Source organism: Phoca vitulina, unplaced genomic scaffold, assembly GCF_004348235.1.
Source record: "Phoca vitulina isolate PV1807 unplaced genomic scaffold, GSC_HSeal_1.0 scaffold26, whole genome shotgun sequence".
In the NCBI taxonomy this organism is placed as follows: domain Eukaryota; kingdom Metazoa; phylum Chordata; class Mammalia; order Carnivora; family Phocidae; genus Phoca; species Phoca vitulina.
The window spans coordinates 3,364,465-3,386,882 of NW_022589729.1; the positions used below are offsets into that span (position 1 = coordinate 3,364,465).

Here is a 22,418-nt window from a genome sequence, read left to right on the forward strand (position 1 = left end):
AGAACAGAGCCAAAGATCAGTCCACTGATGTATAGATAAATAAAATCCATACAATAGCATATCCATACAATGTAACACCATTTAGCAATAAAAAGTAACAAAATACCCACACGGGCTATAAGTTGGATGAACCTCAGAAACGTTATGTTTTAAGTGAAAAAAAGCCAGACACAAAAGAGCACACTTTGTATGGCTCCATTCGTTCGAAATGTCCAGAAAAGACACAACTATAGAGGCAGAATCCAGCTTTGCGGTTGCCTGGATCCGAGCTGGAACAGGGATGGGCTGCAGACAGACACACAGGATCTTTGTGGGGTGATGGAAATATTCTAAAACTGGATCGTGGTAATGCTTGCACAGCCTTGGAAATTTACTAAAACTCACTGGATTGTATACTTAGAATAGATAAAGTTTATGGCAAATAAATTATACTTCAAACAATCTATTTTTAAGAGGTCTTACTTCTTGTGCAAAACATCTCAGACAAGGTGGAGGAGGAAGCCTGGGTGGTCTGCCAGCCCAGCCTTCCCCACTTCCCGGTCTCCAGCAAGGACACGTGAGCCCCTGTCTCGCAGTGCCAAGAGCTATTTCACCAGGAGCCTGCAGCAGCTGTGTCCAACTCCTCCACCTTAGTGACTCTTAACAGCCCCGATTCAGGCCTCTGGCAGCAAAGCTCACCTTGCAGAAATACTGTAAGAGTTATAAATACTTTAGGTCCTTGGGGAGCCCTGTCAGTTTTCTGCTGTGGCACCAGTGACCTAGGGCAAGGAAAATTCTATTCCTAGGCACACTGCGTGTCCGTGAGCATGCTCTGTTAATACACGCTCTCTTTCATGGCATGGTTTGGACTCTGAAGACATCCACGCTCTCCTAAAAGCTAATTCCTACAAGCTAATTGTAGCCAATATCCCTGAAAAACAGGTGAAGGCCCATAATTAAAACTGAAGCCCATTCACCATGTGGAGGACCTGGGGGACTTGATTTTAGAGCAATTCCATCCTTCTCAACCTGGGCAGCATCATGAAGCCACCTGGTAAACTTTTTAAAAATACTATACCTGGGGGCGCCTGGGTGGCTCAGTTGTTAAGCATCTGCCTTCGGCTCAGGTCATGATCCCAGGGTCCTGGGATCGAGTCCCACATCGGGCTTCCTGCTCGGCAGGAAGCCTGCTTCTCCCTCTCCCACTCCCCCTGCTTGTGTTCCCTCTCTTGCTGTCTCTCTCTCTGTCAAATAAATAAATAAAATGTTTAAAAAAAAAAAAAATACTATACCTGGGCACCACCACCACCCAGCCCCTCCACTCCTGCCCTGGCCACACACACACACACACACACACACACACACACATGGATTTAACTGGCCTGGAATGCGGCCTGGGCATCAATATTTTAAGTTCTGCAGTGATTCTAACCACCAGTTTTAGAAGGAGATGGTGTCAAAACAAGGTCTTTCACCAGTAACACTCCAGCCTTAGAATGCACTTCTCCCTGAACAAGGGCCTTCTCCTTATCTAGTAAGAGCAGCAGCTACATAAAGCCAGCTGATGATGGACCCCAGGAAGTTGTCATTTGCCGTGTAGATGCTGCCAATTTATCTCAGTTTATCCCAAATGAGTTCATGTTAAGTGTATTGATCTGGACGTCCTTAATCACGACACCCAGAAGAAGGGCTCAGGCTAATAACAACTGGTAGCAGAGAGGCTAAAAGAAAAAGATAGTCTTTATTATCAGTGTTCAAGAACTTCCCTCTAGACCAGGGACCAAGAATGAAACCAATCAGGACCTAGTACAATAGTAACACAATATTAAATATTTAAGGCAATCGAGCATTAATCTTTGACCGTGAGTGATCACGAGAATTTAGGACAGAGTTTCCTGCGAACTTGAGTGGACAAAAAAGCTTTGTGGATGAGGCAGAGTTCCAGCTGGGCCTTGCAAGATTGATAGAATTTTAATTGGGGAAATGAAGGGACAATAAAAAATCATCACCAATAACAATCATTGCATAGTGCTTCCCGTAAAGCGAGCACTCCCAAGCGTCATTTGATTTAAACCTCAAAACCACCTTATAGTCCTCATTTTACAGATGAGGATATGCGGGCTTGAAGAGGTTTTAAAATGTATCCACACTCCCAGGCCGTAAGCAAGATTTGACCCAGGTAACATGACTCCAGGATCCGGGCACCCAGGCCAAAGCAGAGAGACGGACAGGAATCCGTCACTTGTGTGATACCAGGCAAGGAATCTGCTATGCCCAGAATCCACTTGTCACTGGGGCCCAGAGGAGAAAACTGCCCACATGGGACAAGGTCAGACCATCCGCGTGGCTCTGACATGCCAGGACCAGAAAGGGGGGTACCCCAGATACTAAGCCAGCTGCAACAGAGAGCTGAATCCAAAACCAACTCAAATGAGATTTCCTTTTTTCAAAATGCAAGATAAGAGAAGCCCTGGAGGAGGTGAGCATGACTAGGGAAGCACAGGTCTGGAGATTCTCAAGGAGTGAGGTTTGGCCAGAGGCCGTGGGAAAAGCTGAGAGCTGGGCTGGGAGAGGACTCACTAAACGCGAGTCTGTGTTCTGCCCATCAGGGCCCCAACAGGACTGTGTGCAGTTCCCAGAGAGCTCAGGACAGTGAAAGCAAACAGCTGAGTGCTGAGCGCGCCTTCCTTGGCAGAACTACGTGATTCAAAATACCTAGTTGTAAAGTAACCCACTGTTATTGGGTGCCTGGTGTATGTTTTAACCCTGGGAGCGCCCCCCGTGTAGTGTCTGTGAAAGGTACACAGAATGCGGGATCCCCGCCTGCAAGGAACAAATGCTGGTTGGAGAGAGAAGGAACACACACGTAGAGAGAATGATCACCACACATCATCAGATCCCAATTAACAGAAGACTAGGAAGAAAGAAAAAAAAAGGAAGCAAGCAAGCAAGGAAATGAGGGAGAGAGAGAAAGGGGGGGGGAAGGAGGGAAGGGGAGGGAGGGAGAAGGAGAAGGAGGGAGGGAGAGAGAAAGGGAGGGAGAGAGGGGGAGAAGAAGGGAGGGAGGGAGGAAGAGAGAAGGAGGGAGAGGGCAAGAAGGGAAGAAAAGAAAGAAGAGAAGGAGAGAGAAACCCACCTTCACATAAGACATTCATCCAGGGTGGTGGTCATCAAAGTGTGAACGCTGCACCATCCGCATCAGAGTCCCCCAAGGGGCCTTGTCACAGGACAAACGTTTTGAAGTGGGACTTCAGAGCTGGAGCCATCGGAGGAATTCCCCGGAGGACTCTTGGGCAGCCCGAAGTCTGCGGACTACTGGTGTGTGCACTGCTGGGGGTCAGTCCACATGCTCGGCCCCTGCACCGGCCGCTCCATCTCCAGCTACCAACTGAACAGGACAATCTCGTGTTCGGAATGGTGAGCCTGAAGCTAGGCGAAGTCTTGAGCCATCAGATAAGGGTGAAATTACATTCACAGGAAAGCATGGTCTTCGGAGTGAGGCAGATTCTAACTCAAATCCTACTTCCACTTCTTCAGCCACGAGATTTTAGGCACATTACTTAAACCCGGTAAGCGTCAGGTGTCTCATCTGTAAAATCCTCAAGAGACTGTTGACCGTGATCATCAGGCAGGACCCGCTTCTGCCTCACAGCTGCCTTTCATTTGCTGGCTTTGAAGCCTGGCCATCTTAGAAGAATTCTTCAAGGGCTAACCCTAGTTAGACATCAAAAATGTAATGCCTTTAAGGATTTCATCTGTTTGATCTCACTCATTGCTTAGAACATTCTGCTGACACCATGGCCTCCAAGCCTTCCCACATCACTTCTATCAGAAATACACACACGCATCCCTCTACACCCTCTTTATTCCTGTGGGCTCAAATGCATCCTTCAACGTCCTGCTCAAGCATCACCTCTACTTTAAAATCTTCCCGGACCCCACACCCCTGCCCCACCTCAACCATACCCACTGCCTACGACTGCTCACAGAACCTGAACCTGAACGAGCTCCACAGGTCTGCTGTCTCTCCCCACGGGATGATGGATTCCCCAAGGAGAAATACTTACTGATCTCTGTAACCCCAGCACTTAATATCATGCCTACTACATAGAAGCACTCTGTAATTTGTTGGGTTCATATATTCCATATGTAAAATACGAAATTATGAAACTGATTTTTTAAAGTGTTACAACTTACTACTCATACCATAGTTTTCAAAAGCCAGTTTAAGTCAGGGAAAAAAATAATCACACCAGTTTAGTATGTTGGGATTTTAAAATATCTGAATCACAATTGCTCAGCTTGATCAAAGGAAGATTTTCCACCATTGAAAATATTAACAAGACTGTCTCTGACTCTGAAGGCAATTCCCGTCAATGCAGCAAGCACTGATCAAGTATAAAACACTAAGCTAGGCCCTGTGATTTGTAATTCTACAAAAAGAATCCTTCCAAAATCACAGATGGAACCTCCGAAGGTGCTGACCTCCTGGGTGGCTGATGGGCTTTTCCCCGGACCATCTCCTGGTGGCGGCCTTTTTACTGGAGTTCTGATAATAAGCAGCAAAAGCCACATTCCTGTACCTGGGCATGACCCAAGCTTACCTTGCTGTCCAAATCCAAATTGCCCCCTTTATGAATCACTGTCCATGACCTTTTCCTGCCATTTCTTCTGCCTGAGTTTACCTTTTCCATTCAAACCATTAGTGGCCACTTTCAAAATTCTACTCAAATAATAGCTACCATTTCCTGAGTGGATCTATGTGCCAAGCACCCCATTAGAGGTTTTATGTACAAGCTCTCACTTTAAATCCCAACAACACTATGATACAGGTACTATAAGTACACAAGTCACTTAGTAAGTGATGGAGCCAGGGGCACCTGGGTGGCACAGTTGGTTAAGCATCTGCTTTCAGCTCAGGTCATGATCCCAGGGTCCTGGGATCGAGCCCTGCATTGGGCTCCCTGCTCAGCATGGAGTCTGCTTCTCCCTCTCCCTCTGCTTCTTCCCCTGCTTGTGCTCTCTCACTTGTGTTCTCTCTCTCAAATAAATAAAATCTTTAAAAATAAAATAAGTGATGGAGACAGACGTGACTCCAAACCCCAAGCTCTGAACCACAGAGGCACACATACTTTCAGGAGCTCGTTAAATCTTCACATATTACCCTGTGGATGAGGTATTAGTCCATTTTACAGATGAGGAAACCAAGGCTCAAATGGATGAATTCCAAATTATAGAAGCCACTCCAGCGACTTAGCCACCTCAGCTCTCTGCTGGCAGCCGTCTGGCCAACACAGACAAAACTGTGGCCAGCTAGCGGGAGGGCAGAGCTGAGATGAGAGGTGGCTGGACATACAATCAAGCCTCGCTAACGGATCCGTGGTCTTTTCAGTCCCAGGAGGCATGAAACTGTGATTTTTTTCCTTTAGTTAGTGTAACTTCTCTACTTTTAACTCTACTTGCAAACAACCCGAGCAGTCCTATCTCGTACAAGAATGAACAGCACAGGTGAGACCATGAAGTAACGTGGTTGGCTTTTTAAAAACTCACATGCCAAAGTTTATTCATCCAAATGAAAACAATTCCTTTCAAAAGAGTCATCTCAGGGGAAAGGAAGTTGCCAGTAAATAGGCAACCAAAGGGGAGGAGATTGACGTACTTACAAATTGCAAATATGTGTAATTACAGTATTAACCAAGCGCTGAACAGTATTTTGGAATGAGCAAAGTACATCATTCTGCAAGCGCAGTTGCTCCAAGGGACAGGACGTAGCTCAAGGGACAGGTAGGAAAAGTATTTGCTCCTAGTCCCATCCACACTGCAAGCTGTTGTTCTCTCAGCACACGGGCAGCTCATTCTGGACATTAGTGAGTAATCGGCTTCCTACCCGGGAACTAACAGCCTTGAAACCAGCAGATAAAATCCCAATTCTCAGCAAAATGAGGACCCAAATCCCCAGGCAAGTCATATGCCAGAGTCTACCTTTGGCCTCAGATTTTCCCATTCCCCACCACGACTGGGCTGAGATGCACTAGACCCTCTCCTGGGACCAGGTCAACAGTTCAGCTAAGGCAGCACATTTCCATACCCAGTTCCCGACCCATGCCCAGCACTGCCGCCCAGATTATGACATAGTGGAAGTGAGTCATAAGACCACGCTTACTCACCACAAGCCATGAAATGGAGGGAAATTGCAAAAAAATTCTCCCTTTAGAGTTTTGCTATTTCTCCTCCTGTGAACAAATTGATATTTGTGATTATTATGTAACCATGGAAGGATCACATTAGCACCAAGAAGATTTACCTGGGTTTAAGAAGAAAATAGGGTGGGGTGCCTGGGCAGCTCAGTCAGTTAAGCGTCTGACTCTTGATTTCGGCTCAAGTCATGATCTCAGGATCGTGGAATTGAGCCCTGCATCAGGCTCTGCACTCAGCACAGAGTCTGCTAGAGATTCTCTCTCCCTCTCCCTCTGCCCCTGCCCCCGCGTGCTCTCTCTCTAAACAAATAAATAAAACCTTTTTAAAAAACAGTAGAAGGAAGAGGAGGAGGAGGAAGAAGAGGAGGAAGAGGAGGAGGAGGAGGAGGAGGAAGAGGAGAAGGAGAAGGAGAAGGAGAAGGAGAAGAAGAAGAAGAAGAAGAAGAAGAAGAAGAAGAAGAAATAGGGACTTCCAAAGTAAAGACCCTCAGAATTCAAATCTGAGGGTCTTCGCCTCAAGCTGACCTGTGACCTCCACCAACGGAGCTGAGGAGATGAGAGGAAAGTTCTGGTTGACCCTGTTGAGCTTGGACTAAACACACTGTTGATCCCTTTTCCCCTGCATACGAGAGTGAATACCCAGATTAACACCTTGGGCTTTTAGCTCATATAACACACATAAAGCTGTAGAGAGACACTGAATCCAAAGAAAGAACAAACTGGCCTTTGAAGAAATCTGAAAAGCAATTAAAACCTTTGCTGTAATTTCTTTAAAGGGCACCAAGGGAGCATTCCATTCATGATAATAAGAAAACTCCTCCGGACTGCCTTTCCCCATCCTCTTCCTACTCTCTCACAGAGCACAGACACGCTCCATAGGGTTGTGTCCCACACTCCCCATCTGCCCAAACACGTTCTCTCAGACCTCAGCCTGCATTGGCTCTCATCCCCCTTCCTGCTTCCCTTTCTCAAATGCCCTCCTTTCCCTCCAGGACTTCTCTGTCCTTGCCAGGGAGCTCATCACTCAGTTCCACTCTCTTCTCATGATAGGATCCCGCACATCATGAACAAAAGCAGCCACCCACCCAAGAAGCCTACTTCCTTCTAGAAGGCGGGGGGAAAGGAAAGCTTCTGAATGTGAATATGTTGTTTTTTGGGGTTTTTTTTGGGGGGGGGTTGGTCTTTATCTCATTTGCTCACTAAAATATAGACTGAAATGTACGGAAGGAGGCTGATGTGACTTTGGGACAATTTACCTAAACTCTCTGGCCTCGGCCTCTTTATCTATAAAATAAGGTAACAGTAACACCTTCATCACAAGGATGTGGTGATGATTAAATGAGAAAATATGCTTTGTCATAAGAAATAATAAGAAAACTATGAACTGTTCCATGAAAATGATTCTCAGTCCTGCTGGCTTTAATTCTTTACATTGGTTTGGATATTATATATGCATCATTCTCAATCATAATAGAAGGTTTAAGAAGATACTTAGAGATATAAAATGGTCTGTTTTCCAAATTGTCCACTTTGTTTGAAATAGATTTTTTTTTTGGTTATTTGCTTTTTTATGGAAAATCAGTTGACTTACAATGTTACATTAGTCTCAGGTATATAATGTAGTGATTTGACAATTCTGTACATTTCCCAGTGCTCACCACAATAAATGTAGTCACCATCTGCCAAGTTGGTCACTCTTGACAATCTTGGCTAGAATATTAAAGATTAGTCACCTTTGCCTGTGTAATGAGTCACCTGATTCTACCAACCTGTTTTGGTGAACTCCATAAAGTGGAATCCAGAATCTTTCGACCATTAATTCTCAATCTGAATTTCTAATTCTCAGACTCAAGCTCCACATAAAATTTCCAAACCTTAGCTATCCATAGCACAAAAGGTATTTCTGATCTGATCCCCTTTTAAAAAGAGACTCCGATTCACTTTGCATTGTAGAAATCAAGATTCCTGCATCCCCGAGTTTCTAATGAACAACATGCAAAGGCATCAGACCCAGGTTATAAGAGGGCTCAGTTAGAAGGAACGAGAGTGTAAGAATCAAGGACCAAAGGAACAAGTCACTAGAGTACTTACACAAAAATACCAAATCTATTCCTTCTAAAATAGATGAAAAAAATTGTGAGTATATGTGAATCCAATGCTCTCCAGTGAAAAAGATGCCAAAGTAATCCCTTCAGATTCCATGTGGGAAGGTGTCAGTGTGAATAAGTCAGAGGTTGGGTAAAAGGGGACCTAAATAAAAGTCACAAAGTGATATGCAAGCTAACGGATGGTGGCACCTAGGATCTCCTTTATTTTTGAGCTTCCCATTTGGGATGTCGGTACCCACAGGTGGAAGAAGAACCGGACAGCTCCTGCAGCACCTACTCAAGAAAGACAGCTGGCAGTGAGTATCTTTTCCCACCCCCAACCCCTGGATTGGAGGAGCATTGCCTTTTAATGGAGATGGTTCCCACCTGCCTATTGGCTAGCTCATCACTGGACTGAGGGAAGAAGGTGGATGAGAAAGATGAGCAGAAGCAGCTGGGAAGAGATTTTTAATAAGACTATTGAACCGCTCTCTTTGCCAGATTCCATACCAAGCAGATAATCAGCAACAAATTTAATTTCCCTTGGTCTTCTCTAATGAAGATATGCCATCTTTTATAGAACATACAGGTTTAAATAGGTGGGTTGCCTAGAGAGCTCGCAAATTCTGGATAACCCCAGGATTTCCTTACATGAGAGTTTTCCCTTAGATTATCCACACCATCATCAACAACCATAGCTAAAAATGAAATAACAAAACCTGGATTCCATTCCCAAAGAGGCATTCAGCTCTGCCCAAACTGGTAAGAAACTATGAGCTCCAACTGATCACGTGCTCAAATTGGAAGACTTAAACTTGACATCAAAACCCAAATAAACAACACCATAAGACATTTTCCATTGATCCCTCTTTGAGTTCCACTGCATTTTGCTTAACATGAAGCTCATCCACATGTGGCTGGCAAAGAAAACACCTTCAAAGGCAGAGAAAGCTAAAGAGACCTGTCCATGGGACAATAGGCTCAGCCATGGAAACTCCACACTCCAGATTGAATTTCACAAGCAGGACAGATAGGCACCACCAAACTGGGTCCAGTGTCATGGTGATGGCTTCTACTTCTCTAATCTGGCTCCATCTATGAGTCAAGGGAAAACCTGGAAATGTTATACAGTCACCAAACATGAAGGCATTTTCAAGAGACCCAGGATGCCATCCCCAAACAAGTACCTTTCCCTTTTCTCTTAATATCTACCCACCTTCAAAGAGTGATCACATTAAATCTCTCAAGAAGAACCTGACAGGATGTTGAGATGCTCCAGAGAAAAGTCCAGTGGATTTTCCCCCAAAGAGGGAAACTTAGTTCTTTAGAGCATATCTCAACAATCATAAATCTACTTAAGCCTTTTATTGCAGACATTGACATTAGGAAATAAAATGTACAGAGACTGCACCAATCTTGACAGGAATGTCAGCTTTCCATCCATCCATTCAGTAAATATTCAACTACACCAAACATCTATATATAAAATACCCATGAGACAAGCAAAAAGAGGAACAGAAAAAGTTAATAGACTTTGCCCTCAAAAACTAAGTCAAGGGGATGGACTCTGAAAAACAAACTGAGGGTTCTAGAGGGGAGGGGGGTGGGAGGATGGGTTAGCCTGGTGATGGGTATTAAAGAGGCCACGTTCTGCATGGAGCACTGGGTGTTATGCACAATGAATCATGGAACACTACATCAAAAACTAATGATGTAATGTATGGCGATTAACATAACAATAAAAAATAAAAAATAAAACAACTAAGTCAAGGGGTGCCTGGGTGGCTCAGTCGGTTAAGTGTCTGCCTTGGGCTCAGGTCATGATCCCAGAGCTGGGATCCAGCCCCGCATCAGGCTCTCTGCTCAGCGGAGAGTCTGCTTGCCCCTCTCCCTCTGCCCCTCCCCGCTGCTCATGCTCTCTCTTACTCTCGCAAAAAATAAATAAATAAAATCTTAAAAAGGAGATTCACTCTTCTTTCCTTTCTGAGTCTCCTGGACACTCTGTCCATATCTATACTCTCTACGTCTTCAATAAACTCTATTCTCACTTCCTCTTAGCTTTTGTTTGATTTTTTTTTTTTAAGATTTTATTTATTTATTTGACAAAGAGACAGAGCACAAGCAGGGGGAGCGGCAGAGGGAGAGGCAGGCTCCCCACTGAGCAGGGAGCCCGATGCGGGGCTTGATCCCAAGACTCTGGAATCATGATCTAAGCCAAAGGCAGACGCTTAACCAACTGAACCACCCAGGTGCCCCTTGTGTTTGAAGCCAAGGACCCTCTTTGGCTGGTCCTGTGGGATCCCACTCCGGGTCCTTGGACCCAGCCAGCTTGCATCAAAAATGTGGACTGCAGGGGCTCCTGGGTGGCTCGGTTGGTTAAGCATCCGACTCTTGATTTTGGCTCAGGTCATGATCTCAGGGCGATGAGATGGAGCCCTATGTCATGCTCCATGCGCAGTGGGGAGTCTGCTTGAGATTCTCTATCTCCTACTCCTTCTGCCTCTCCCCGCCCCCACACACTGTCTCTCTCAAAATAAAATAAAAATCTGAAAAAAAAAAAAAAAACAAAAGTGCGGACTGCGGTCCCACTCAGACTGCAGGCCAGGAACGGCTGCTGATGCACACACTGTTCTGGTCAACAGAGGGAAGAGTGCAGAAATTGAGAGAATGCGTTTAGAAACTTCCATAGCAATTTCACAGAGTCACCTACGTCTGTTGAATCTAATAATAAAAATTAGGTGTCCTATCTCTTAAAAAAAAATCTTAAAAAAAAAAAAACCTAAGTCAAGACACATACATAAAAACAAAAACAAGATCAAAATCAAAAAACCATAATATAAAGTAGAAAACAGGGGTGCCTGGGTGGCTCAGTCAGTTGAGCATCTGCCTTTGGCTCAGGTCATGATCCCAGGGTCCTGGGATCAAGCCCCACTTCAGACTCCTTACTCAGTGGGGAGTCTGCTTCTCCCTCTCCCTCTGCCACTCCCCCCTGCTTGTGCACCCCCCAATAAACAAATAAAATCTTAATACATAAATAAAGTAGAAAACATGAACTGCCCTGAGAGGGGTACATATGAAGTGCCATACTCTTGTGAGTTCAGAGAAGGCTCAAATTATTCCGAGTAGAAGGGGTCAAGAAAAGCTTTACAGAGAAAAGAATATTTCGGATGACCTTTGAAGGATGGGTAAGATTTCAACCTGAAGGATGGAAGAAAAGTGCATCCAGCTGGAAAGACTGGCCTAACCAATGGATCTGAGGAGGCAAACACAGAAAACAAGATATTTTTCAGTCTGGCTGAAAAACAGGCTGCAAGGCATATAACACAGAGGGGAGAAAAACTGGAAAAATAAGCTATAACTATTTCATAGATGGCCTTCAATAAGAATTTGGAATTTATATTGTAAATAATGAAAAGCCACTGAAGGTTTCTGAGCTCAGGAGTGGCATGGTGAGACTTCAGGAGGTGTAGATTAGAAGAAAATTCAACCAGAGGCAAGAAGACAAGTCAGGATAGAAATATGATGGTGTAGGTGAAAAAACAAAGACCTGGAGTTTCAGAGAGGGAATGAAGAGGAAGGGGTAGACAAATGTTAGGGTCAACAGGATTTGGTCATTGGTGGTCATTTGGGACAAGGACATCAAAGATCATCCTGAAGTGTGTATTCTGGGTATCTGAGAAGTCATATTATCAACAGACACAGAACTTAGGGATGACAAAGCCTGTGGAACCCCTAAATGCTTATGTTTGGCTGTCAGCTGGCAATGTGGGGCTGGTGCCAGGAAGACAGAAAGGGGAAAACCTAAAGGTCTTGTGCTGTTCTGTTACTTCATCTCCCTGTGATATTTGCCATTGTTGACCCCTCTCCCCTTGAAATTCTCCTCTTGGGTTTCTGGACAATACTTTTTCCTTGTTTTCCTCCTTCCTCTGCGGCAACTCCAACCTAGGCTCCAAGAGCTCTTCTGCTACTTGTCCCACGAGCACTTTCCACAGAGCTCCAACCTTGGTCCTTTTCTCATTCTACATCCTGTCCCTGAAAGGTTTGTCTGCCTGTTGCTTAAGTTCACCTCCATGCAGATGGCTCCTGTAGAAGACAGTAGTTGGGGGGCACAGGCTCTGAAGTCAGCCTGGGCTCAAATCCCAGCCTTACCCCTTGCTGGACACGTCATGTTGGACAAGTCACATATCTTGATCTTCCTCATGCGTAAAATGTGGTGAGAGGCTTGTGAAGAGGATCTAAGGTGAGGATTAATACAGAATCTGGCACATTCTGTATTATTGTGCCAGATTCTATATTATTTGTATTCAGAAAATACAGAATACAGATCATACACAATCTGGCACAGATAATTACCATTTACCGGGGACTTATTATTCAGAAAAGTTCTCAGTAAATGGTAATTATTATTAACCAAATTTGTAACTGGAAATCTAGTCTCTCTCCTGATGGCCAGGTCCATATAGTCAGCTGTCAGATGGGCAGGATTCCCGGAAGTCCCAAAGCAAACTCACCATTTTCTCACTTCCCACAACCCTTTGTTACAAACATTCATCCAATCATCCAGATTAGAAGCCTAATGGGACACGTCCCATATCTCTCCCATCCCCCTGCCCCCGACATCCATTTCTTATCAAATCCTGTAAGATTGAATTCCAAATGATTCAAAAAGGCATAAAACACCCATTGTTATCTCACCCCCACTCCCCTGCCCAAGCTCAGTTCCCACTACTCCCTCTCCTGCCTCATATACTTACACGTTCTGCCCCAGGTTCACACAAAGGTACTTAACCACCAAGTAATCTAATGAAAACGTCTTTACCCATTTCTTTCCTCTGCCTGGAACGTCCTTCTTCCAAACTCCCATGCCCAATTTGGATAATTCATATTTGCCTTTAAATACTCAGCTTGTCACCTCCCTGTGAAGCCTTCCCTGGCTCTATGAACGATGCCTTTCTCTCTGCTTCTATAACAAAGTGTGCACCCCGTTGTGCTACTTACCACATTGGGATTTTGACTTGTCTCTCTTCTCTAGAAAATTGTAAGGAGCTTACAGGCAAAAACTGTTATCTTATTCATTGCTTAACTCCCTCCTCCCTGATTTAGCACAGTACATAGCACATAGAAGGTCCTTAAACGATTTCATATATAAATGAGTAACTGAATAATCTGATAAAACGAGATAATCCTAGGTGCTTCATGTCCCCCCCCCTTTTTGTCCAGATGGTTAATCATAAAATTCATGTAGCTTGCCTTCAATTCAAGTTTTTCTGGTTTAGTCCATGCCTCTATAACAATAACCAATAGTTTTCTATCCTGTTATTCAAGATATATATATTTTTAAAGCTAATGGGTGGTTTTTATTTTCTTCTTGGTGATTTTCTGCATTTTCCAGATGTTGTTGATCTCTTCGATCTGTACCAAATCAGTTACCTGATAAAAATTAGGAAATTTAAAGGAAAGCCTGAAAGAAGTTTAAGTCCGCAAATATGATTAGACTCCCTTTAATTCAAATAGTTGAGTAATGTGGTGCCTAAAGATTAGCATTCAGAATGCCAAATTGCCATTGTATTGGGTGTTGGGGGGAGGAGGGGCATACAGTTAATTCCAGGTGACAAGATATTGAAAGGAAAAGATATATATATTTTTAAAGCACATCCTCCTAATTCAAAGATGACAGGTCCTACTAATAAGGGGATGAAAATAAGAAAGCCATTTCCCAGTTATCACAGTGAACCTCCAAGACCAATCTTGGATGCCCATTGGCAGCCTCCGTTTATAGAGGCTCTTGTGGTTTTTCTGCAGCTTCATGGGGTCAACCTCTCTACCCTCTTGTTGCCCTTGCCTTGACCTTCAGGAATCGCCTGCTGGAAAGCATTTCATCCTGCCATCATCTTCCCAGGTTCCTGCCCCCGACCTACCCCCAACAGACATCTTGACTCTGGGCTTGAGCAGTCTCCCCCAGTGTCTGAATGGACAGCCCGTCTGTATGCTGGGCTTCCTCTAGCATTGTACTCCAGAGTCCTAGACTTTTTGATGAAAAGTTCTCTTCCAGGTTGAGAGAATGAATCAGAGAAGGAAAACCCTGAAGAACTGATGGCTCAAAGATCTGTGACTTAGACAATGCTGCCACCCATCGGCCAAAAATAAAAGTACTCCTGGTCTTTTCACGGAGTCTGGAGTGATCTAATGGGACATCTCATGTGGTTTTGGAATGGGCAGTGGCTGCATTGTTATTACCATTATCGCTGGTGCTCCAACAATAAGTTTTTTATATCTATAACATAAGCACAATTACAGCAGGCCTACGAGTCAGAGCTGCAGCAGAAATTGAGGTTCTGGGAATGCTGAGCAGGAAATCAGTTCAGACTTTTAAAAAGGGAGTAAAGGGGGAGAAAGGTCGGACAAAGTGCCCTGATGAGAAAAATAGACGGAAAAAGAGGCAGGTAACCCCAGTAGACTTCCACACACCACACAATGACTGAATGAAGTACATTCACATAAGGAATCTAATTTAATCCCCACTAAAACTGCAAGACTAGCATTTTTGTGCCCATTATTAGAGTGGGTAAAGGTCAACAAAGCTACAGATTTGCAAAACCTCACAGGTCAGACAGAGCAGGGCTGGTTTGAACTCAGTTCTGTCTGTCCCATTCCCAAAGTCCCTTCTGATTACATCAGACCAAAACCACCTGTTCTCACTGCTCAAATTGTTCAGGGCAGACACTGAGTCTATAGGATTGTTTTCTTGTTTTAATCACAGTCTCCTGCTGGGGTGTTAAGTAAAATCAATGTTTTCGGTTTAAAGGTTAAATGTCCAACAGAGGAATGCACATTCTGGGATATCTGGTGCCATGGATTCTCTGTATCCAGAGGGGCTCTTCCCCCCACCCCTTTCCTGCCCCATTTCTCTCTCCCCTATAAAATCCTCTGCCTCACTACAGATACAATAACAGTTTAAAGCTGTGCTATCCAATTCAGTGGCCACTAGCCACAAGTGGCGACTGAGCATTTGAAATGAGGCTGGTCCAAACTGATACATACTGGAGGGGTAAAATACACCAGATTCCTAAGACTTCATACAAAAATAAAAATATAAAATATCTCACTGAAGATTTTTATATTGATTACATGGTAACATGATAATATTTTTGATCTATCAGGTTAAATAGTTATTGTTAAACTTAATTTCATCTGTTTCTTTTTACTTTTTGATGGGGCTACTAGAAAATTTTAAATTACCTATGTGGAATCTCTGACATTTCTATTGGCTGTACTCGTTTAAAGACATGCAAACACGCTTTTGTAAATAAAGACATTTCATACATTAATTAGTACAAGATAAGGGCATGAAACCAAAATCTATTTCTTCCTCAGCTGATAGACAGAAAGCTGCCACCTGATGTTCAATTAAGACAGCTATAATTATTAACCAGGAGTATCACGTTGTGCAGAAACTAATGAAGCCTGATTTTTTGTTTGTGTGTCTTATGGGTGACTGACTTGTTCACTAATTATCCCAAAGTTTTCATCCTTCAGATTACATTAATAACAGTGTAATTTAGATATTAGAAGAAGCCTATCACGCTCAACAGAGAACTTCACATTTCTTACATTAAGGAAAGTAGGGTCTATTACTGCTCCCCTCAGAGCTGTGTTCCTAAGGCTGTGGAATCTTCCCATCCCTATTGAGTTCAAAACCTTTAAAGTAGAGGGAAATCTCACCATGAGCAAGACTGGTCATACCTTAAGATTAAAGCAATTCAGTTTCTGAGGCTCCTTCCAGGCTAAGTAGAGTTTCTTGGCAGGTTTTTCTTACCTCATCAAAAACAACCCAGGAAAAAATGGCCTTAGAGAAATCTACAAGCCAATGAACTCCTAAAAATAAGACATATTCAAAGTTCCTAACCAAGAATTTATAGGACCGGTTTAGTCAATGGCTCCCCAGGGTGACAAACCACTGGTCCAAACCAGCAGAAGTTACCTCCTCTGCAGGGCCCTCAGAACAACAGTCACTTGGGACTAGGACACATCAGCAAGGGAAAGGGCGAACAGGAATGCTCCCTGCCAGCTCAAGATTTTTGACAAGGCTCCTCTCGCCTTGGAGCCAGGCTCTATGTCCATGGTGATGCTGAGTTTCCAGACAAGAGGAGGCTGGACTAATTGATTTCTCAAGTTCACCTTCAAAGCCAGACTCTGATCCTCCACTCTCCACAGAAAGGAACACACCCAAAAAGTTAAATTGAAATAAAAAAAATAATAACCTTGGCCTGAGGTCTCCTAGGAGCCCATTTGAACAGTACACAATGCAAACTCAACAGATATCTTCTGCCAGCTCTCCTCAATTTTCTCTGCTATGTGTGATATTTTCCATGGATGAGACCAGAGATGTTGGTTATAAATGACTGTCAGATGTTTAAACAATTTTGTTGCTGAAACATGATAATTTCCAGAAGCCCCTTTTCCAAACACAGTATCTCTTGGTGAGACCCACCACAAAGAAAATGAGTTGTAAAAGAAGAATGGCAGAAGATCTGGAAATTAACCAGGAAACTGGACCATAGCATGCCTCAAACAAAACAAAAAATCATTAATAGGAAACAGGCCAGTTTTTAAGGGTCATGGAAAGAATATACACTGGGTTCTCAGCAACTGGCTATGCTTCAAAGTCAGTAACCTCCAACTTGTCAGGGAGGACTGTGGTTAATGCTGCAAAAGACATGTGCTGAAAGGTTTCTAGTTGCCCTTAAATTCCTGAATTTCTACTCAGGATATCATACCACACATGTGCAAAACAGAAAAGTCTGGTAAGTTTTAAATGGATCCTTCTGTAAGTAAACCCAATATATAAAATCTTAACTTATAAAATCAATATATTGGGAGGTAATCACATATCAAAAAGAGATAAACTTCAAACTATTTTTAAGTAAAATTTTTCCTACTCAGATTATTAGGTTGAATCACACAAAATTGCCAAGTTTTGACTGTTTTGACCAAATAAAGCCGAAATCCTGGCAATCTCATGTGGTTCAATGTATACATTTCATTAACAACACAGGTACTAGAAAAATTTAAAGAGAGAACTAGGAATCCCTACTAATTTCAAAGTAACAGAAATGGAGATTTTTTTAAAGTAGTTCCTAAATAACAATCCAAAGTCAACAGGAAAATATTTTGTTCAACATTTTCAATTTTGGTCTACATAATTTTTCAGTAACATACCTATAGCCTGTTTTAATCTGAGCATTACAGGATGTAGTTGGTGATCACTAAGAACCTTGGTAACGAATTTGGCAATGCCTAAAATAAGAGTAATAAACTCCACACTTATATATTTTCACATTTATATATTTCCATATTTCAAACTATCTTTGAGATTAGTCTATTAAGCCACGTCCCTAAATCCTTTGTGAAAATGAAACAAAGATGGAAGAGAGAAAAAAAAAGATGGACTAATATTGATTAACAGAATTTACACACTGAATGAGGGTTGCTTTCAAAGACATCCCCATGGGGAGCTATCTATCTACTTCTAGGTGGCACTACCACATTGCTCAGAATGTTTGTGGAATTCGTCTTGGAACTGCCTTCAAAACTACGTAAGAAAACCAGTATATTACTTAACAGTCCTATTTCTCCTCCCTTTTAAATTCCAAACTTGGGCCAACCGCTATGAAACTGCTTATTTCACAAACTTAGATCCAAATGCTTTGGGTTATTTGCTAAATACATACATAATTTATTCAAACCCATAAAGCGCACAACACCAAGAGTGAACCCTAATGTAAATTACGGACTTTGGATGATGATGTAATGTCAGTCAACAGTAACAAACGTACCACCCTGCTGAAGAATGTTGCTAATGGGGGAGGCTATGCATGGCTGAAGGCGGGGGGCACATGGGAAATCTCTGCACCTGAATTTTGCTGTGAACCCAAAGCTGCTCTAAAAAAAATTAAATCTTACTTTTAAAAAAATTACATAAAAATAAAATTAAAAACCACTCTTGGGAAGGGACATTTGTCTACACTGAGGATATCCAAGAATGCCCGGCGCATGCTTCCCCTTTCCTTTTGTCCCCTTCTCCCCCCTCTTCTCCATCATCAGTACCCTCCACCCTCTGAGAAGAAAAACCAGGTGTGTTATCTATAAACCAAGGCGGTTAGGAATGAGCGGCTGGGGAAGGTCCCTGGGGGTGGCCAGCCCCAGTCCCACCGAGTGGCTTCGGTATATCCCTTTACTCTTTCCGCGTCTGCTGATGCATCTGAAGGCTGCAGCGTGGCCGGGACTCGTGAGGTGAGCGCTCCACGAGACGAGAAACGCGCCGAGCGCGCGCCAATCACAAGACAGACGTGTAGCAAGCATCAGAGCAACAAGCAGGGAACGCGTTTGGCTCGCGGAAAACGCAGGGAAGTGAGGAGAGAGCTGACCGCCAACGTTTCCAGGGTTTCCTTAAACAATTACAAGGACCCGTAAGTTACAAGTATTTCTCAGGCCCACGTCAAGGCAAGTGGACGTTCGCTTTAAGGCTGACAAATAGGAAGTACTTCAAGGATAAAGGCTAAGAGGTAGAGCTCCCCTCGCGGACCCAGAGAGGCGACGGAGGCCATCGCCTCCCCTCGTCTGGAAAGCGTGAAGGACTTGGGGTCTTGGGACCGGGCTCCAAGGCGCGGCGCTCAGCGCGCTCCCCGCTAGCCAGTCCGCCCCGAGCGGAGCCGCCGCGGCCGCAGAAGCAACAGGACGCCCCGGAATCCGCTCCGCAGCCACCGCGATGCCCGCCTGAGCGCTTACCTGCGCGGTCTCCGCGTCCCTTTTATAGACGTGCCGAGAGGCCGTCCAATGAGCTCAGCGCTCTCTGACGCGCTCTCCGTGCCCCACCAATCAGGCGCTGCTATGTAGAGCCCGAAGCTGAATGGTCAGACTCCCGGGGGGCGGGGTTGGGGAGAAACAGACGCGGGACGCTGGTGGGCCGCGGCGTGTGAGGAATGCCGGACTTCCAGTTAGGGGAGGGCCCTTCAGCCAGGGGATCGTGTGGGGCGCGGAGAGCGGCTTCTGGGGAAGCCAAGCACCTGAGAGCCCCCGGATGGGTGCTGGGATATGGGAAGGGCCCGCGGAGCCCACTCCTGGCTGAGATCGTATACTGCCAGCATTCCAGGAGCCGGCTGCTGGAGGTGCCCGGTTCACCAAGTCTAGGGCTTGTTCCCTGAGACAGGAAAACAGAACAACCCAATAATTAATTAATTATTATAATAATAACAATCGTCCTTGAGAGGGGACAATTACAGCAGGTCAAATGAAAGTCTGTAATTGTGTGGGCTCAGAAGATTTGGGCATGCAGGTGAAGTAAGGTTCTGAGTTGAAGGAGAAAATGCTTGTTGGTTTTTCAGAGGAAGAAAATACTGTCATTAAAAAAGTGAATGCAGCGAAGTGATTCGTATTCTGCAGAGCGGTGAGACCTCCTAGAAGGAACTAGGGTTTCAGGAAGAAAGGTTGGACAAAGATCATGGGGGAGAACAAAGAGGAAAGAAGAGGGAAATATTTGAAGTCTGGAAGAAGAAAGGAACAGCTAAGTCAGTGAAAAAAAAAAATAGAAAAAAATGAAAATTCTCTAAGCTTCTGCTCTGTGGGTAGAATGACGTTTCTGGCCCACCCTCAGGATACATGGAAAATTTTTTAAAAATGATAATAATGAAAATGAAAAGCTGCTTACTTGTGGAGAAAGTTGAGGCTGATTGCAATTAGTCCTGCCCCTGAAAATCCAGGAGGTATGCTTGTCAGGCTTAGGGGTTGATTGGACTCAGGCAGAGGCCCAACTCTGTAGAGGAAGGACGCATGGATGCCTGAATGCTTAGGAGGGAATTCTCATCCATCAGCACTCAGAGTTTGTAAGATCCTCAGGAAGCTTCAGCAGAACAATCTCAGAATATGGTCAATTCTTTATCAGAATTATTCTAGATTCGCTTCAGTTTCTTTTGTCAAATGCACCTGACACATGGCATTGTGCTTCTGAGCCAGACCTTGTCCTTTTTCTGAAAGTATACTGTGCTGAGAGGAATACAGTGATGATTTTTTTAAAGCCCTGCATGTGTGACATCATTGTACTTTGCAAATCACTGTGCTCCCCCACTCCCTTCTCTTCTGACAGTGTGTCTGGCTGGATGTCCTGTTCTCCCAGACGCTTTGCATCTGTTCCACCAAAGTCACATCCCACGGCTCACATTATACTGTTCTTACTTCTTTTCCAAGTTTGTTTCTGGTTTCCACAGAGGCTGTTGTAATTCTGAGCTTGCTGTATTTAGAATTACTTTTCCAGGAACGTTATTAGTGAAAGGAAAGGTCTCTCTTTTCCATTATAGAGCTATACCAATGACTTACCTTCTCAGTCTGTCTTATGAAACCAGTGTTACTGTAACTATTTTCACGTCCTTGAGCAGCTCTGCCCAGTTACTTCTCCATTTGCTCCTTAGGAATTTCTCTTGTTTCATTTTTTAATGTTTAGAGGCTCAGACCTGTCTTCATTAGGAGTCTAGCATCCTGTTCCTCGTAGAGCTCTGAAATTGGATAGCAGATCGAGGAGTGCTGGAAATAGCAGGCTGGCTCTCTTTAATTGTCTAACTAACATGGCAGCTGTCTAGCTTCTACTACTTCCTCTTTTCGTAGAGCTGACCCACCTTACTGATGTTTTAAGTCATTCTATCTGTTAATATTTAGATGAATTCTGTTGTAAGCATTCAAGCCACTTGAGGGTACAAGCAAGACTTAACGTCTAGACCTCAGATCTATTGACCTTAAGATCTCAGTCTCATTGTGTCACATAGACAGGTTGGTGTGTGCTGTTCTTTGATGTCACCTTGTATCCTTCTAAATGGCTCTCTGCCTGCTAAGTCTTGGGAGGAAAGAATTGAATAGGAATTACCTTCCCTAACTCCTGCTCTTCCATTCTTTTTTAAAATGTCAAATATTCTGGACTTCCCCATTTATTCCTGAATCAGTATAGTCTGAGTGTTTGGAAAAGAGGTATCGGAAGAGAACAAAAAGATGAATGGAGAAAGCTGAAGTGAAGGCCTTCTCTCAAAAGCACCTGATCAAGGGACACAGCTGTGTAGGGCAGACTACTCTAGAAACAATAGGGTACCCTGAGGAAGCACCGGAGGTCACAGGCAGATCTGCACTCCGTGTCTTAAACAGAATGCAGGTACAAGGGAGACAGTGCATGCTGGGGGTCATGAGCACAAGCTCCTAGATTTCGATCCCACCTCTGGCACCTACTATCTGGGCAACCCCAAGCAAGTTACTCAGCCTCAGTAAAAGGAGCTAGAATGGAATCAACTTCATAGGGTTGTTGTGAAGATTAAATGGGTCAATAATATAAGGTGCTTAAAAGAGGACCTGGCTTTGAAAGTGCTGTATGTGTGGGACGCCTGGGTGGCTCAGTCGGTTAAGCGGCTGCCTTCGGCCCGGGTCATGATCCCAGGGTCCTAGGATCAAGTCCCACATCGGGCTCCTTGCTCAGCAGGGAGCCTGCTTCTCCCTCTCTCTCCCTCTGCTTGTGCTCTCTCTGTCAAATAAATAAAATCTTTAAAAGAAAAAAGAAAGAAAGAAAGAAAGTGCTATATGTGTATGAAGTAACACAATTATCAAGCCATGATCCCAAACCACAGCACTATGAGCATCTCTGACAGAATTTGGGTATGGACAGTGAGGCATGGCTACTTCTCATACTTCTTTCTTTTGTCGACACCAAATTATCAAACCTTTTAGAATCTCTAAAAGCAAGAAAGAGAGTTTTATTTAACCCCAAGTTAGGACAGCTGCCCAGGAAACACACTCTTCACAGGAAGAAAGTGCTCTGGAGAATGAAGTTTTTAAAGGGTTATGTATACTTTTTACATCTTGTAAAAGCTCAAAAGATTATAGATTAGCATAAAGGCAGGAACTGTGAGTTTTATCATAAAGGAATGCAGGGAGTAGGGGCATTGATCGATATCTCAAGGCCAAGATGATTTTCCTCTAGGCTACTATTCACAAAGCAGATGTACAATGCGTGCATAGTGGGCCATAAATCAGGCTTTGGGTTTGAACAAAGTTTACATACAGTCGTGTTGACTGAGAAAGAAATCTAAAACGTCTTCCCATGTATATACCAGGCCTTTAGAGA

General features: G+C 44.0%; 1 long non-coding RNA gene across 1 annotated transcript in view; it reads right to left on the bottom strand.

The window, feature by feature from the left end:
• The window catches only part of LOC116643555, a 19,664-nt gene extending 562 nt beyond the window's left edge, over positions 1-19,102 (bottom strand). The window contains exons 1-2 of the long non-coding RNA XR_004301569.1: positions 19,052-19,102; positions 3,116-3,693 (exon numbers count right to left, since the gene is read on the bottom strand). This is a non-coding gene — a long non-coding RNA (uncharacterized LOC116643555). The remainder of the gene's footprint in view (positions 1-3,115; positions 3,694-19,051) is intronic.
• Between the last annotated feature and the right edge of the window lie 3,316 nt (positions 19,103-22,418).